Raw genomic sequence first — 14,277 nt, 5'->3', positions numbered from 1 at the left:
ATCCTACTGACTTTAGGGCCTACTATGCCATCTAGCTGCTCCTAGGAAATAGTAATTTTTAACAAAAAATATAGTTTCTGTATGGAAAATAATAATTTGCTAGATCTTAAAAGGAGAAATGAACTAATATTAAAGATATTTAAATTAACAAATAGAAAATTAATAAAAATCAATTATGCAAATAGGAAATTTATAATGCATAGAGAGAAATAAGGAAAATTAGAGGAAACTATTAAGCCAAATAATAATAAAATAAGAAGTTGAAAATTTTAAATACAAATCTCAAAAAGAGAAATCAAGCAAATCACTGATAAATTTTCAAAGAAAAGAAAGTTGGCTATAATGGACTTTCAGATAAATTCTTATAAATATTTAAATCAATAATTCCTTGGCTACAGAAATTTTCACACAAAGGAAAATTTTATCCTACCAAACTCTTTGTATGAGGCCAAACCAGAAAGTAATATATCAGAGAAAGCAAACTATAACTCACTTTTATTAATTAATATTAATTCATTGAATAAAATCCCTACAGAGGTGACAGTAACATATTAAAATGAGTAATTATGAACAGACAACATTTATACCAGGAATGCAAGGAACGTTAAATATTTGGTAAAGAGCATAATTAATCATATTAATTAAAAATAATAATAAAATGCTTATATCTGTAGATGCAGAAAATAGTTGGGTTGTTGTGGATTGGATTTTTTGTTTTTGTTTTTTGCAAAATAGATTATCACCTTGTTATACTTTTTTACAATATAATACAAAACAAAACAAAAGGAACATAAACAAATATATCTATTTCAACCCAAGAACTGGCATTATATGTAGAGTAGAATAGTAGGAGCCTAAACATTAAAAGGAATGAAATATCCCTGTTGTCCTTGATATAATTTTATAATATTATAAATATTAGCTATAGTAATAAGAAAAGGCAACAAACTTCTGTGATGACAATGATAAGAAAAGCAACATTGAAAAGCTTAAGAAATCTATTTAATACAGTGACTAACCATGATTCTAGGGGACAAATTCTCTAATTAAGAGGCAATTGAGACAATATGCAAGTTGAGATACACATTTTTAGACATGCCATTGTGGGAATGTAGTTTGCTTGACTATACATTTTTAATATAATATTTTAGTTTTTTTATTTCTTTAAAAAATGAATGGATTTTGAATTTGGAAAAAAGTATTTTTGAAAAATCTAGGGGAGAAGACCATAAAACAAAATAGGATAGGAAGGAAACAAAAGCAGTAATGCATGTATCAGAAGGCACAATTGATATAAAGAGAGGGAAGAATAATAATTGTGTAATACCTGCTAGGTGGCATATTGGATAGAATGCCAGGCCTGGAGTCAGGAAGCCTTAACTTCCTTAGTTCAAACTCCTCAGAGACTTAATTTATGACCCTGAGCATATCACCCTATTTGCCTCAGTCCCGCCATTATAAAATGAGCTGGAAAAGGAAACTGCAAACAATTTTAGTATCTTTGTCAATAAAATCCCAAATAGAGTTTTGAAGAGTAGATTATAATGAAACACTGAAAAACAAGGTCTTCTAGAATAAATAGTCAATATTTCTGAGTATCTAAACATGGAAATCAGTATTTGATATACCTAATGAATTGATTTTGTGTCCTGTATTGTTCCTTTCTGTGACAAAGTACATCTTATTTTTTGTTTTCTTTTCCCTGCTTCTGCAGAATCCCAGTGGGAGGAAAGCAATCTTAATGTCACCAGATAGAGCAAAATAAATAATGAAACATGTTTTAAATTTAATCAATTAATAAGTACTAAAACTGTGGTAATCCCTGTGGTTCTATAAAAAGAATATAAGATTAGAATGGGACAAATGTGATACTATTGTCTCTCTTTGGGAATCTTTCTTTTTCCTCCTTATCTTTTGGATGGATGGAACAGATGGATCCCTTGCTGAGCCCTAAATTGAATATTAGAAAAGATTATATTCCATTTGAGAAATTGTGCAGTGATGACAGCAAACCTGCTGTAGGCATTCCTTACTCCTGACTAGCTTGGAGGTATATTTGTGATTGAGAGACCTCTTTTCCCAAAGTCAAGAAGATAGTGAAGACAAAAAAATTTTCTAAATGTCATTAGAGCCATCAATTAGGGGCACTTGCTGGTATTTTTTTAAAAACCCAGCAATCACGTATTAGGCTAAAAATAGAATTTAAATGTGATCAGACAATGTAAGGACAAATTAGTCATCTTCTCCAACAACTGTTCAGCTCAACTCAGTGGAGTCCTTGTAAGACTCCACTATAGGGTGACTTCACCTTTCCAGACTTCATTGATCTGGATGTATTTTAGTTTGCTTTATATTTGATTTATACTTTTATTTATTTCATATTTGGTCTATCTAACCAGGTCTCACTTAATATAAATGGATCTTTCTGTAGACCTCTCCCTATACTCCTACTCCTTCTATTGCTCTTGATTCCCATAGCCAGAACAGTTTCAGTGCCTGGAGCAAAGGTCCCCTATAATGGGGCTATGCCCCCAGTCTGATGGAAAGCAAAGCCAGAAGCTGGACAGGAGTCCTGCCTTTGGCCCTGGGGAATAGAATTTGTGTAATGCAAATTTGCATAAAGCAAGAACCATCTTACTTTCATTTCATTATTTTATTGCTATAATAAAGCCCCAAGAGAGCAAGGGTTGGCTTTTATTCTACCTTTTTATCTGCATGGCACCCTGTAGTCATGGCCTGTATTTTTATATATTTGGTGCTTAGTAAATACTTCCCAAATGGAAACAGTTCTATTTTTATCACTATGATAGAATAATTTTCCTCTGTGAGTTAACAAAAGAGTATTTTTCAAACTACAATCAATTTATTGTTTATAGATTTAGTAAAATTCCACACAAAATATGCAGAAGATCTTTGAATTACTGCTTGGATATAAAATAGGAATTTTGAAATATCTCATTCACGTTTTTATTTGGAGAATATTCACAATGAAATTAGAGGTGGCAGGGTAGTTAAAAGGGACTGATTACTGCAGTTAGAGTCAAAGAGAGACTATAATCAAAGTGAACAATTTACACATATGTATTTCTCAAAAGCTGTCCACATTCCATTCAATACTCTGCCTCTTCTTCCTCATTGGAAACCTGCCTAAAACCATAGTTTTTAAAGAATCTTGATTAAGTTTTAAAAAATTGTTTTTTGCCAACCACTCACTACTTCCCTTATATGAACAGTCACAGTTTAACTGCCATTAAACTGTCACTAAAACATAAAAAAGCAAAAGGGTGAGGGCGGGAGGAGGAGAGAATGCATCAATATGAGGAAACAGAGAATAGTCACTGATAGCAAATTTATTAAGACTATTTTAGACATGGCAATTAACACTAACAATAATAATGACTAATGTTTATAAAGTGCTCACGATGTGTCAGGCACAGGGAGAATTGCTAAACTAATATTTCATTTGATCTTCACAACAACCCTGGGAAGTAGGCGTTAGTATTATCACATTTTAGAGATGAGAAAACTGAGGTAAAGCTTAAATGACTTAGCTTAAGTTCATACAGATAATAAGTTTCTAAGATTGGATTTGAATTCAGGTCTTTCTGATTTCAAGCCTACCATTAACCCTTGTGCTATCTAGCTGTCCCCAATCTCCTGGCAACATGATTCAATGAGCACACTAAAAACTTCCCAATGATATAGCACTCTGTTAAGTATTGCAGGGAACAGAAAGCAGATGTGAGAAATATGTCTGTTCAACCATTCTTGGCAATATTTTAAATTATTCCTGTCACTGAATTGCCATCTAATTCTTTAGTATTGCCTGGACAGTTTAGTATACCGACAATCCCTGATCCTGTAGTCAGGTGATAGGGGTGGATTGATGAGCTCCAAGTTCCTTTCCATACCTAAATATATGATCTCCAAAGTAGAGGTAGTAATCCAAACTTTTTCCATAATGTAGAATTTTTATGAGAGGAAAAAAATGGTTAAGATTGTTTTGGTAAAAAAGGATTGAAATTATATATATTAAAACTCTCTCTCTCTCTCTCTCTCTATATATATATATATAGATAGATAGATAGATAGATAGATAGTGTGTATGTGTGTGTAGTAGAATAGACACCAATAAAATTACAAATCTCTCAGATCTGAAATATTAACCAACTACCAACTTTCACTTTTCTTCCCAAAATCATTAGAAAAAAAGCATCATTTTAAAATAATGTACTTCTCCACATTTAGTCATTTTAAATTAAAAGCTTTTTTTAAAAAATTGTTGATGTAGAATAAAAATACTCATTTAATGGGAAAAGGCATTACAGTGATGTTTCTGAAGAGGCATATCTTATTATATTTGGAATAAAAAATGTATACTAGGGCTCAGGGCAGAAACCATGTCTTCTCTGTCATCCAAAGAACTGAATATAAACTGTTCAGACTTAAGAAATAAAAGTTAATAATGATAGTAGCTGAATTCATTTTAACCTGATGGATAAAACTCTGCAGACCAAGCTGATTTATTAAAAGTGCCTGATCAGCATTTCAGAGTCACTAATGCAGATTTTTGTCAGGATTAAGTTTTCTTATAATTAAATTAACATTTAATCCACAGCTCTGAAAATTGCATATCAAGGCAATATTCAGGGAAAGGACAATGAAATAATTTTGGCTATTATCTCCAAACTTGCAAGACAGAAGTTTGGCAGCATATGCATGCCAAAATTAAAAGTTACCTACTTTCAGTCTTCTTGTTATTCATTCATGTCATATCATTGGACACACCATTGTTGGATTCTCTTATTTTTCTTAAATACATGGGGTTTTTAAACAAAGATACTGGATTGGTTTGCCATTTCCTTCTTTAGAAGATTAAGTTGAAAAGAGTTGAAGTGACTGCCTGAGAGTAACATAGCTAGTAAATATCTGGGTCAGATTTGAACTCATATCTTCCTGAGAAATGTATATGTGACCCTGGACAAGTCACTTAACTCTATTTGCCTCAGTTTTCTTATCTGTAAAATATGCAGAAGAAGGAAATGACAAATCATTTCAATAGCTTTACCAAAAAGACCACAAATTGGGCCAAAAAGAGTCATATATAATTAATTAAAAAAAACTAAACAATAACTTCCAGCATAATGCCCATAAAAATAATTCACATTTACATATAATATATTTTATTAAATATTAAAATATTAAATCACTTCATTGGCAACAATTTGGGGAATAAAGTAACATGATTATTATCTTTTTACTTTATAAACAAGAAAACTAATTTCTTGTGAATTTAAGTTGTTTTTTAAGGTAATATAGCTAGTGAATAAAAGAGGCATAATACAATTGTAACTTGAGAATAGTCACAAAAACTCTGGGTTCCTGATAATCATTATCTAAGATCTCTTCTACTTAAAAATATGATCCCATGATCATCTTCTTCACTGTTCCTTTTTTTTCTCATATATTTTGGACAAGTTGCAAATAAATACTCTGTATCTTGGGGAAGGTTTTCCTAAACACATGTATCCTTCAAAATACAAAAGGATATCATTTTATGTGATTGTAAGAAGGAAACTTCTAGGGTAGATTGAGTGCTGGACTTCGAAATCAGAACAGGCTGGCTCTGATGTTTACCACTGGGTGACTTGGGCAAACAGTCAACCATTATGAACTTCAAGGATAATAATCATTATTATACTAGTACTTCTATCAGTCGTTGCATTTAAGTGATTCTCTATTTCCTCATATATAAAAACAATAACAAATAGTTATATCAACATTATTAAGACTCAAAGAGAATAATGAATGTAAACTGCCATCTAAAACATAAAATACTTCATAAATGCCAATGATTAGTTTTGCATTTTGGCTTGTGATTTCATTAATGTGGGGAGCTCATGATATAAAAACTCCTCACTGAGGCATAAAACTTCTTAGTAACTTACAGTCTTGATTTTTTAAAATCTTGTATCTGTTCCTTGATGATTCAATATTTTCCAAAGTATGGAATTTCTTAAGTATTTGTTTATATGCTTTGTATTTTTAAATGCTCTGCTGTGAGACTGCAAGCGATGGAAGGCCTCAGTCTGTTGTTCAGGAATTAGTCTCAGTAACTTTAATTTCTTTTCTTTTTCTTTGTTTTTTTTTTTGTTTGTTTGTTTGTTTGTTTGTTTTATTTGTCGTGGAGGGAGATGAAACACAACAGTGGAATTTAGAGACCCTGGATCAAAGTCTCTGATACTTATTGTCTGTGTGATGTTGGACAAGTCCCTTAAGCTCTGAGAGCCTGATGACCCTCATCTGTAAAATGAAAGTATTGAGTTAGAGTATCTCTAAACGCTCTATATCCATAAGCTATTATGATCTATAAAAGAGATACTTTGGGAGGGACCAGTAAATGAAAAAGAGCTCCTGCTGTCTAGAGAGGACAGAGAAACCATCTATTCAGATAAATTTAGAGATCTTTAAAAATGTCAAAGAAGTATTGTCAAAAGTCTACAAAAATCCTTAGGAAGACCCTGAAAGATAATACAGAGCCTATGCATACAATCAGAACATATAAATTTTTCTTTAATTAAGTTAATAGATGTACATTTCTCCTGATATACATTTCATGATGAATTCAATGCAAAGTGCACTCCTCAAAAAGTGCTGGAGGGAACCAGGATAGAGTTATTTAGAATTATTTATTTCAGTTGGGGAGAATATCTACCAAATATAAAGATATCTCTTTCCATGTAATTGACGCTGATTAGATCTTTGGAGAATAAATATCCTCCCATTAGAGGTAATAACATCTTTAAATCAGCCTAGATAAGGCCACTTGCTTTCCTTTTGTCTATGATTGGTAGCTTTCCATGTAATTCTTTCAACATTGATATTGTGTTTTGATCATTAACGATCATTATTAAGGCAGTTAGAAGGAATCTGCATAAACAGAGGTCATGGATATGATCTTCAAAAAAGATTAAGAAAAAGCATACAAAAGAGACATGAAAGGAAGAGCTTTTACAGTAAAGAGGGGGAAAGGAGGAGTGGACAATGTTTGACTGTAACTGCCATAAGAATTGGTTTAAAAAGGGAAGGATAAAAAATACATAATCATTTGGGGTATAAATCTATCGTAATAGGGAAACAGGAGAAGAACGGGATAAGAGATATGAAAAGGGGGTGGTGATAAAAGGAAAGTAGAGGGGAAACAAACAAACTCTTTTTTTTTAATTTTAATTTAATTTTATTTAATAATAACTTTGTATTGACAGAATCCATGCCAGGGTAATTTTTTACAACATTATCCCTTGCACTCGCTTATGTTTCGATTTTTCCCCTTCCTCCATCCACCCCCTCCCCAAGATGGCAAGCAGTCCTATATATGTTAGATATGTTGCAGTATATCCTAGATACAATACATATTTGCAGAACCGAACAGTTCTCCTGTTGCACAGGGAGAATTGGATTCAGAAGGAAACAAACTCTTGAGGAGGGACCATATAAAGTGATAAAGAATATACCAAATAAAAAGGATTTAAGGAAACAATTAATCATTATTGTGAATATGAATGGGGTAAAGTTACTGAATAGCAGAATGGATTAGAAACCAGAATTCAACAAATTTTTACAAAAGCAAAAATGAAACTAAGAAAAACAGATAAAGAAACTGCATTTTGATTTTTAAAAAGTACCACAGATCTGAGTAAGTCATTTAACCTCAATTTCCCAATTGCTAAATAAGCTGCAAAAGGAAAAGACAAATTACTCTAGTATTTTTTCCAAGAAAACTCCAAATGGACTTGTGAAGAGGCATACAAAAGTGAACAATCACCTCAAGAAAACTAGGTAATGAGGTAATACTAAATATTTTACATAAAAGCATTTCTCTGATAAAGGCCTTATTTCTAAAACATATAGGCAAGTGAGTCAATTTACTAAAACAGGAGTCATTCTCCAATTGGTAACAAGTTAAAGGATATAAGCAATAAATTTTCAGAGGAAGAGATCAAAGCTATTTATAGTCATGAAAAAATGCTCTGTCATGATTAATGAGAAAAATATGAAATAAAAAATACCACTTTTTACCTGTCAGAAATGACAAATACTCAAGAAGATGAGGGAGGAAATGATACATCAATGATGAACTTGTGAAATGGTTCGACAATTATGGAGAAGATATTGGAATTATGCCAGAATGCATATAAAACTTTGTATACCTTTTGACCCATAATATCACTATAATTTTTACTATAAAGAGGTCAAAGAAAAAGGCAAAGTACCTATGTACAAATATGTTTATAACTGTTCTATTTTAAACTTAATTCCATAAGGAGTTAAGTGATTACTTTATAAATAGCAGCTTTTTATGTAGTAGCAAAGAATTGGAAATTCAGTTGTAAAAAGAGAGAAGAAAAACTTAAGATTATATCACTCATAAAACCATCTTGTCTTTGCCTCTAGTATTGTGAAAAATCTCTGAAAAAGCATTAATGGTTAAAGATCTAACCAACATTGCACAATTTATCCCCTAGACAGCTCTGATCTATATAATCAATGACTGCTGAAAGATTGATGAAAGCTACAAATAGCTTTAAGTGGTTGTTAACTATTTTGAGAAGAGATAAGGTAAAGCAAATAGTGGTCAATTATTTCATAACTCTCCCTGAAACCTACCACTGTCACAATTACCAAGAATTGAGGAAATTTGGTCTTGAAGTTTTTGGAAAGAAAACTGGCATTTGGTTTTGGTTGTAACCTGAGCTGTGTTAAATTCACAGTTTGGGGGACAAAGATGATTTTGTCTTAAAGATGAGTTCAAATTTACTTTGTGTTCATCCTAAAAGACAAAAATAGTTTTGCAAAGTTTAAAAAGATTAGTTTAGCAAATAGTTTGAGGGCCCTTTCATATCAGCTACTAGATAATTCTTTTGGCAAGATATATCCCAAAATATTTCTTTTTGAATATTTCTTTATCAAATATTTACTTTGAATATTTTCTCCTCAAATTATTTTGTATTTATCTTGCTACATATTGTATCTTTCCTTCCATTCTTCTCCTTTCACCAATAAAAAAGTAAATTCTTGAAGACATGACCCATTTTGATTTTTCCTTGGGTCCAGTACAGTTTTATATATTGTACAGTATATATATTGTATTTATATATTGTATATAAATATTATATATATTTAATATATGCTTCTTCAATCTAATAATTGTAACTGATTTCAAGCTACAGATAATTATAACTCATTGATAGGCTTAGATAGTTGAGTGAGGCAAGTCATTCAGTCTTCAATGATTAATTTGGTGTCCATAATCCATCATTCAAAAATAATATTATAGGGTATAAATGCCCCAGATCTTCATTTATTATTATTTAGGAGATTGAAATCTCTCTGTAAGTTTTGTTGTCAATCTAATATTATTGAAGAGATAAAGTTTATAAAGGTATATTAATAACAACAATTCTTTGGGTGTTAACAATTTAGTTATAACATGTTATTTGTGACATTGACTTGATTGGATTATATAAATTTTTCATTTATTTATTTGTTTGTTTTTGCTTTCTGAATTTTTTCAAGTCCAATGATAGAATTAAGGTAAAAAGGCATTAAGAAGTAAGGTCATTGTCAGCCTCTCTCTAGATATATAAATAATAGGGAAGATTTCCTAATCCAAAAAATGACTGGAATGTTATCAATTCACTAGATATTTAACCTTAAATTTATAGCCATTCACAGATAATTAAATAATTAGAAATCATTTAATCCAACTCCTCACTTTACACATGAGGAACTGAGGCCCAGAAAATGAAATGTCTTGCCATGATCATAACAACAATTCAGGATATAATAAAAAAAATTAGAATAAAGCTCAACCAACTGAACCTCCATATCCCAATAATCTTATTATCCTAAGTAACTGTGTGATAAGAATCAAAATCAGTGAAATAAAGCAGAGACCATTAAAGAAGATAATGATGAGTTCATCACAGCTTCAAATTTCTATTGCTGGGTTGGAGATGAAAAACAATGATACAATTATTAAATTATCAATAATGTTGGCTCCTCAGAAATGAGTGTATGTAAAATTATCCCTAAACTTTTTTCCAGAATGTTCCATTCAATATAATAAGAGCAGACTGATAAATAAGTATGAACACCTATTTGATTTTGTTTCAATAAATTATCTAGAGATCTAACTCATAGGAAAGCAATCTTTGCAATTTGGATTTTCTAAAGATCAATCATATATTCGTGGACTTTTAGAATTGGGAATTCCATTTTCTTTCCTTTTTGATTTGATTTTTCTTGTGCAACAAGAAATTGAAAATTGTATAAATATGTTTACACATATAGGATTTAACATATATTTTAACACATATAATATATACTGCTTGCCATCTAGGGAAGGGGGAGAGGGAAGGGGGAAAAATCTGAAACACAAGGCTATACAAGTGTCTATGTTGAAAAATTATCTGTGCATATGTTTTGAAAATAAAAAAGCTTTTTAAAAAAAGAATATGGGAAATAAGAGGTGGCAGAGTTTAGGGAAAGAGATAAGGAGTTCTGTTTACTTTAAGATGTCTATTCTGCATTCAGTTCAAGTCTAAGAGACAGGCAGTTGGAAAAGTAAAATTGAAAGATGGGAGGAAGGTTGGGGCAGGATTATGTGGATATGAAAATTGCAAGATAGAGATGGTAATTAAATCTATAGGAGCTGATGAGATCACCAAATGAAATAACAAAGAAAGTGAAGACCCAAGACAGAACTCTATAAAATAGCCACTCTTAGAGGGTATAATCTTGATAAGTTTCCAGCAAAGAAAACCAGAAAGGAATGATCAGATAGATAGGAGGAAAAGCAGAGGCGAGTGAGATCCCCCAAACATCAAATGAATAGCATTTCTTGTACTATTCAGCCCATTATGTAGGTGTTTCATAGGCCTCTAGCCCCTTAAAGAATTTAAATCTTATTTAAAAACATCTTATTAAAAATGGAAAACTATTAAAAAATAAAAATAAAAAAAATAGAATTGGGAGTTCAATGGTTATTTAATCCAAAAGATATGAAAAAAAGAGTAGTTTTCCTAGTAGTGATTCAGCCTCTATATCTAGTAAGTGAACTAGGTATCTTTTGAAGCAATCTATTCCATTTATGAATTGACATATTTTCTTGAAGTGTTGTTATTGTTGTTTGCATAATTATTTCCCTGCATCCAGATTTTCTTCTTTTCAACTTGCACTTATTAGTTTTACTTCTCCTATTTGGTAACTAAACACAACAAATCTCATACTTTTTCAACATGATAATGCGTCTAATACATAAAAATCATCATTATATATCCTTGAACCTTCCATTTTCCAAACTAAATATGCTTACTTCCTTCAATTTATTTTAATGTAACTGGGATTCAAAATCCTTCATCATCTTGATTGTCTTCTTAAATTATGGCTCTTAAAACTGCTTAAAATAATCCATACGTATTCTACTCAGGCAGATAACAATGGGCTTTTATTTATTTATTTATTTATTTAATATTATATTCCTTATGGGAACTTTGCCATCCATAGCTTACTCGAACATGGAATTTGCATTTTTTTGCATGTCACTAATGACTTACATTGAGCTTCAAGTTACTTAAAAGGTTCTAACCTTCTCCAAACTACTTTCTAACAATGTTTGTCTCATTCTGTATTTGTATTGATTTTTTGAATTTACATATGACCCTTTATATTGTTCTTTATTGAATTTCATTTTTTAAAGATGTCAGTCAATGTACTCAACTATCAAAGACTTGGTTCTTGTTATGGAATATTATTGTTCTGTAAGGAATGACCAGCAGGATGAATACAGAGAGGACTGGCGAGACTTACACGAACTGATGCTAAGTGAAATGAGCAGAACCAGGAGATCATTATATACCTCAACAATGATACTGTTTGAAGATGTATTCTGATGGAAGTGGATCTCTTCGATAAAGAGAGCTAATTCAGTTTCAATTGATCAAGGATGGACAGAAGCAGCTACACCCAAAGAAAAACACTGGGAAATGAATATAAACTACTTGCATTTTTGTTTTTCTTCCCGGCTTATTTATACCTTCTGAATCCAATTTTCCCTGTGCAACAAGAGAACTGTTCAGTTCTGCACACATATATTGTATCTAGGATATACTGTAACCTATTCAACATGTAAAGGACTGCTTGCCATCTGAGGGAGGGGGTGGAGGAAGGGAGGGGAAAAATCGGAACAGAAGTGAGTGCAAGGGATAATGCTGTAAAAAATTACCCTGGCATGGGTTCTGTCAATAAAAAGTTATTTTAAAAAAAAAGGCTTGGTTCTTTTCAATTGTTCAGTAATCCAAAGTAATCCCAATAAATTTTGGATAGAAAACATCATCTGCATCCAGAAAATAACTATGAAGACTTAATGTAAATCAACACATGCTATGTTCAATTCTTTTTTTTTTCTCTCTCTCTCATGGTTTTTCCCTTTTGTTCTTATTTTTCTCTCCCAACATGATTCATAAAGAAATGTATACTTAAAGAGAATATCATGTAATTAGAAAAAATAAAACTATATATATATATATATTAAATAGATGCCAATGTTTTATGCTATGCAGTGCTTTATGCATCTTGACAACAATCCAATGTGTTAGATTGTTGACATATGCACATTTGGTAATCATTCCATATGTTTTTATCATCATTAATAAAAATGAAAAATGAAGAAGTTGGATAGCATGTTATTATCTTCTATCCATCTATCAACAATACTAGGTAAAACAGCATTGGGTCAAGCTCAGGTCCCTGAAACTTTCCATTGAAGATTTTCTGTCAAGGTGACATTGAATCATTAACAACTATTCTTTGAATCAAGTCATTCATTCAGTTCAGAATTCATCCAATAGAGTTTTGTAGCCCACTTCACTCCATTTTTTCCTTAGAAACAAGTAGCTTCTCTTATTGATGAAAACTCTAAATGCTTTGCTAAAGTATCGATAAATCGTAAGTAAAATATTCATATTGCAGTATTACATTTTACATTAGTAACTTTTAAAATAAAAATTAAGCTAACTAGAATGACATGGCCAATTCTCCATAAACACACTCTTAAAATCTGTAAACATATTTAAAAATCAGAATCAAACAAATTTGTATCCTCAAGCTCCATATGTTGAATGAAGCCTTGATATAACCATTGATAATTTTGGCATTCAGATTCTCCTAATTTATAATGTCAGGTGCTTAGAGAATATAGTGTTAAAAAGAAAAGCAAAATGTTTTCCTTTGTCTGAGGAGCTAAAATGGAACTAACTCAATATTGAGAGAGTTGATGCAAATTAATTTTTATTCTTAGTTTTTGTTATTGGGTTGTATTTATAGGAAATTTTTGTTATATAATGAATTCAGAAGCTGACCCTTGAGGTTAACTGAAATAAAATATAATTAGTCTTTCCTTGACTCTATGAACATTATGGAAAATTTGAACACGAGTAAATTAATTTTCTAAAGTTGAATCCTATCATCATTAAGGAAATTGCATTCATTTGTTGCCAAGTACTGAATAAACCATGGATTTATTAGTTTAAAAAAAAAAAGACAGATAGAGACAGGGAGAGAGAAAGTGACAGAGACAGAAACATTGAGAGAAAAAGAGAAGAGAGAAAGAGAGAGACTAAAGAAAGTGCAACCAAAGTTCCTGTTCTAAATACAACTAAAAATTTTATTCTAAGACTCCCTCTTTGAGGTATGATAGGTACACTAGGTCATTAAGAGTTATGCCATTCAAATTCAAGTTCTGGTAGATTCTATTAAGATTTTAATGTTTCAGTTATTTTTTTCATTGTGTCTATCATCTAAGGAAGGACCAATCTAGCAAAACTCAAGGAGATTTAGCAGTACAAGACTTGTCATCAAGTTTTTTCACCATAGTAATATTCAATGAACCAGAATCAAAGGGCTGCAATGTTTACCTTGTTGCACTACAGATTTTTTTTTGAGGTAAATTTTGAATTATCCATGATTTGTTGTGATTTTAGATTTATCAACAAAACATAAAATTAAAAGATCTAATATTTAAGGATTAGAAAAACCAACTAGCATTATGGAAAGAGTGTAGGATTTAGAATCAAGAGACCTGAGTTTGTAATCCTTTTTGCTTCTCAATTTTCTTAACTGTTAAATGGCAATGAAATATTTGCCCTGCATAATTTAGAAGGTTCTTCTGCTTTGCAAAGTTTAGATTGTCACTTAAATATGAATCATGATAATGAT

The sequence above is a fragment of the Antechinus flavipes genome, chromosome 6 (genome assembly GCF_016432865.1).
Source record: "Antechinus flavipes isolate AdamAnt ecotype Samford, QLD, Australia chromosome 6, AdamAnt_v2, whole genome shotgun sequence".
Taxonomy (NCBI): Eukaryota; Metazoa; Chordata; class Mammalia; order Dasyuromorphia; family Dasyuridae; genus Antechinus; species Antechinus flavipes.
The sequence above is the reverse complement of the archived record's forward strand: the minus strand, read 5'-3'. Positions refer to the sequence as shown.